This window comes from Austrofundulus limnaeus, unplaced genomic scaffold, assembly GCF_001266775.1.
Source record: "Austrofundulus limnaeus strain Quisiro unplaced genomic scaffold, Austrofundulus_limnaeus-1.0 Scaffold0, whole genome shotgun sequence".
Taxonomy (NCBI): domain Eukaryota; kingdom Metazoa; phylum Chordata; class Actinopteri; order Cyprinodontiformes; family Rivulidae; genus Austrofundulus; species Austrofundulus limnaeus.
The window spans coordinates 2,318,360-2,323,863 of record NW_013952402.1 but is presented as its reverse complement, the minus strand read 5'-3'; the positions used below and the strand labels follow the sequence as shown (position 1 = coordinate 2,323,863).

Genomic DNA, 5,504 nt, shown 5'->3' with positions numbered 1-5,504 from the left:
TATATATATATATATATATATACACACAATTAAATTGTTTTATGAAAAAATGTTAAACGTAGCAGCTAGCTTCTCAGAAAAAAAAATACAACCCCTCCCCCATAAACCTAATAAAGTGACACATCCAATGCTACATGGTGTACACAATATGTCTGTTGTAAAGGTGTCTGAACTCACTCAGGAGCTAAAAACACAGGCTGCCATTACTGAACGGGGTAGTGCCTCGGGCATTTTTGTTATTCTAACCATAAAAGACAACCAGTAGTCTGAGGAGAGAAAAGTCATGTCACTGTCAGGGTGAATATGGCCGAACCAATGAAGAAAACTGCAACCATGTAACACTTATTGAAGCCTCACATCAAACATATTGAGTTTACCCACTGAAAGCTAAAAGCTAAAAGCATGAGCTGACAAACGACATCAACAGACTGTGCGGATAATGTACCATGGGTTATGGTTATACTTGGATTTTCTGTTATGTTGTTCCAACAATGTTTAAAATGTTTAGCTTATAGTTTTCTAATGTAATACGTTTGCCTGAACCACCTCAYCTAGCTCCCCTCGATGTGGAGGAGCAGCGGCTCTACRTTGAGTCTCTCCCAGACAACTGAATTTCTCACCCTATCTTTAAGTGAGAGTCCAGCTACCATGTGGAGAAAACTCATTTTGAACACTTGTATCTGCGATCTTGTTCTTTCGGCCACTACCCAAAATTTGTGGCCATAGGTGAGAGTAGGAACGTAGACTGATCGGTAGCCAGAGCTCTGCCTTACAGCTCAGCTCCCTCTTCACCACAAAAGACCGGTACAGAGTCCGCAAAACTGCAGAAGCTGCACCGATCCGTCTATCAATCTCACGTTCCATTCTTCCCTCATTCGTGAACAAGATCCCAAGATATATGAACTTCTCCACTTGAGGCAGGACTTCACCCCTAGTTTTGTGCTTAATTACACAAATATGACAAATTGTTGGAATATTGGCTTCTTAATGGTGTAATTATTTAACACGGAACAGTTTGGACCTTCTGACATAATATTAAGAAGTGGAATTCAACCTAAAATCAAGTTTTTTGTTTTCAGATTGGCAAGCGTAACATTTCCACTGCCCGAAAAATCCCATACAGAACAAAAAGAACTCCGTGTTGTTCCAAAATCCACAGCCAGTAATAAAACATAAGGAACAAACTGGGTAAAAATAGGCAGCAATGGTTCATCCATAAAATGACAGATGATAATGACAGCCTAAATAAAAAAAACTACAAAAAAACAACTGTGTCAAAATCTCAAAGACACTTCAAAACCTGCCTGTTTTGTAACACATAAGTACGAATAACTGTAAGTTGGAGAACGAGGCTGTTTTAAGCTGGGAACTTTCACCACTACATCACAAAGAAACAGAAGCAAAAAATAGCACAAAACTGAGCTGAAAAGTTTCAAGAAGTTTCTGTTTACTATGGAACACGAAACCTAATAGATAGAGTTCGAAAATGGAGCCACATTGTCAGGCAATTAGTGCAGCGCATAACAGAGTGCACACTAATGCTGCTGCTAACTTTGGTAGGGTCTTTCTGTAAAACACTTAGCTAGAAAGGTTATGAGAAAATATGCTATACGTTTTCCTTTTTGATAACTTGTCACAGACAGTGTTGGCAAAAGCAATAACAGAAATCTTAACCATGAACCATAAAAAAAGGGTCAAAAATAGAAGTAGCTGTTATTTACATAACAGCAATCAGTATAATGAGCACAGTTTAAGACATCTTTAAAGCAAGTTTATCTGAGGGTAACTTCAGTAGCAGTCTTGGCACAAAGAAGCAAAACTCCAGGTTTTTTTGTTCTTAAATGGCGTTTTGTTGCATTGACTAACTGTAACATCATCACTAACGGCTGTAGCCATGGAAGCATTGAAAACAAGCTGAAAAGCTTGTTGCAGTTGTCTTAGTCACAGTAAATGTCTAGCTTTTTCTGTGAAACGACTGTGCTTTCTGCCTCTAACATCACCGATGAGTCAGTGGCTCCTTTGTTTTTGAGAGAACTGATATTTATTGATCAAACTGGCATAAACAAGACAGCAGGAATAACACCAAAACTCTTAAGCTGATTCACTCTCTGTTATGTGTGTGAATGAATATTGGCAGGTGCAGGAAACACTGATGACGTCAGAAAGTGGAACGTGTAAAATATACGTGGAGAACGGCCTGTCTCCTCAGCAATCCAACTGTTTATAAATTATTATTAATACTAGAAGCACTCTGAGAGTGCAAACCTCCACCAAGACCAATTTTCCCCATCCTGTAAGAGTTAATGCGCAAAAGCAGAGATGGAAACACATTTGCCAAACAACGCACTTCCTGGTAACAAAACCTTCTGTAAATGTGCATATTATGGCAAAAATTATTCATCTTTCATCATTAAATGTGGTTTAACTTATTTTTATAAAGTTTGAAGTCCGTGCTGTCCAATCCAGCTCACTGTTTTTTACAGAAGCCCTGTGAAAGCATCACAGCTTTGCCAATCTCAGAGTGTTAAAAAATAAAATTCCTGTATCCGCATTGTGATGCGGAACATCAACAAAATTTAAAGGTGTGTTCCTTGGCTCAGTAACCACAAGTGGTAAAAATGTCATGACAATCTGTCCACAAGTTTTTGAGTAATGTTGTCCACAAACAGAACGACAGACAGACATWCGCGACCAAAAACATTGCCTCGCCCTTGGCGGAGGTAATAAGGTTATTGATGTAGTCGTACACACAACAACACACAACAAAATAGTTTAAGGTTTTCCTCATTATGTAAAATGGGGGTCTTCAAAGTGGAAGTGAAGACCAAAAGCACTGTCTGGCTATATTAGAGAGCCATCTGGAGCATTAACACTGACCCTGCTGAGCTGCTCCTCTCACARGGTTCCTAACACAGCTCTTCACACTGACTTAAACCCCATGAACAGTGAGGTCACACTTATATGAAGCTGCATGACATCAAGGTCCACAGCAATAACTCAGTGAGCTTCAGAATTTATTCATTAAAGCCATCACTATCAAAGCTTCCTTCACCAGAGTGCTGAATATCCCCTCGAAAAAAGGAAACATAACCATCTCTGAACTATTAAATTTATGATGATTAGATGGAAGAAAACCGTTTAAGTCCTAGGCTCAACAGAGAAAAAGAAGAAGGGAGTTTCTGTCCATTCCCCCGACTCCACTCTTTCCCTCAGCCATCTGTAGCTCTCCAGCTGCTCCACTGAACCACAGAGCTCTGGGTGGGACCTACAGATGGTTCACAACAGTGGTCTTCCTAAATATATTATCATGTACAACACTGACCAGCTTCACCTTGAAATCATTCCTGTTTGATAAAAGCGCAGGGGCAGCGTGCGAGCGCAGGTAATTTCACCTTGACTCATGATACCTGGGTAAGTGCTGCCCCATGTAGCCCAATGAATTATGTATACCGTCCATCTCCGCATTCACATGTGCAGGCACATGGAGTTCCTTTGAAAGCTTTTCTATAAACAAGATCTCTGGCGCCAACGACGGGCACTTTTGCCTCTCTCAATTTAAATTTCAAGTGTTCTTTGAGGATGCTGATGTTCTTTCAGTATCGGGTTTGAAAATATCTGCCTTCTCATACTAGCACCGCTCAGCAGAGTTCGCTGAAAGCATCCCTTCGCAGTGAAAAATCCATTTGTGCGGTGCTCGAGACCTCTAGGTGCATACACGCAAGACAACAGACGAAGCAATAACTTCTGAGACCCGACCTTGCCAAAACCTCTGATCATAGCAAAAAGAAGCAGAAAAAAAAAGGGGGGGAGTGGCATTTCTAAAATGCAGGTCTTGTTTTTTCATTATTGTTGGATATATGAGGGACCCACTTTACTTACAATGTAATGCTGTGCAATACATCCCCCAGAATTCCATGCAGTTCTGGATCAAAGTTCAGTAAAATGATCAACATTCTAWTGGGTGTATTTTCTATTGATGTTAATCACGTGCCTTTTGCGATATACACTGCCTGGCCAAAAAAAAAAGTGGCCACCTGGATTTAACTACCGTATTTATTCGTGTATAACACGATCTCATGTATAATACAACCCCCCCCCCTTTTTTGAGCTTAAAATGCATAAAAAATTTATTCCTCAAACTACCTCCAATTTCCTACAGACTTCGAGATTTTTCAGCCTTTGCAGTCATTATACATATCAGTAAAATGATCATTGGACTGTTCATTTTATTTTAACAACATATGTACTAAAAGGTATTTTGACAACAAATATACACTGCTCAAAAAATAAAGGGAACACTACTGCTCAAAAAATAAAAGGAACACTTAAACAACGCACGCTAAGTCCAAGTAAATCAAACTTTTGTGAAGCACATTCAACTCTGTACAGTTCCCTTTATTTTTTGAGCAGTAGTGTTCCCTTTTTTTGAGCAGTGTATATCAACTGTAGCAGCATCATATGAATTCTGGCATTTTACACATAGTCCACCAGGATGCGCCAACACAAAAGTCAGAGACTTCACATGAGATTTGGACCATCTTCTGGMGCAAAAGCAGATTACTTCCTACTGTAGGATGTTGTAGGATGTAATCTGCTGGAGGGGAAATTTTTTTCAGGGATACAAACTTTTTCAGAACACCGGTAGACGGCAACCATTACAGACGAACGTGTTTGTTGTTGTTCGAGGAGCGGCCCAGCTATCATTACTAAGGTGCAGGACTGATTTTTCCCCCTTTTTTCACATCATGTCGCCTGCTTGGATCTGTTATTATCTCGTTCTGAAGCACGGAGGAGTGTCAGAGTAAGCTCGTTTCAACTGATTTTTACGACGCGGTCTCACTTCCGGACTCAGGTATTTTGTGAATGAAGCTGATATTTCAGTTAAAATGCATAAGTAAAACTATTTATCCGAGTATAATACTACCCCTCAACTTTATGGATGATTTTATGGATTCAATTTTACGTATTATACTTGAATAAATACGGTGCTATGATGTGGGGTTGCTGCAGTTGGTCAGGTTTAGGTTCAGCAACATCTGACTACCTGAATATACTGAATGACCAGGTTATTCCATCAATGGATTGTTTCTTCCCTGATGGTACGGGCCATATTCCAAGATGACAATGCCAGGATTCATCGGGCTGGAATTGTGAAAGAATGGTTCAGGGAGCATGGGACATTATTTTCACACATGAATTGGCTCCATAGAGTCCATTGAGAATCTTTGGGATGTACTGGAGAAGGCTTTTGCGCAGTGGTCAAACTCTACCATCATCAATGCTAGATCTTGGTGACAAATTAATGCAACACTGGATGGAAATAAAGGCGGTCCAATGAAATATTAAAGTGTGTGACTTTTTTTTTGGTGGCAATATTTTTCTTTTTCTTTTTGGCCAGGCAGTGTATTTTGTTATTGTTTTATCACTCAGCCCTAGTAAAGGCATCTTTGTCCAGTTAATGCATCTAATCATGACAATCATTTGGTTTTCATACTAATAAATAC

The 5,504-nt window shown here is 39.7% G+C and overlaps 1 protein-coding gene across 1 annotated transcript in view; it reads right to left on the bottom strand.

The window, feature by feature from the left end:
- The window catches only part of lmbrd1 (LMBR1 domain containing 1), a 58,451-nt gene that overhangs the window by 1,951 nt on the left and 50,996 nt on the right, over positions 1–5,504 (bottom strand). The gene's annotated exons all lie outside the window — the stretch shown is intronic.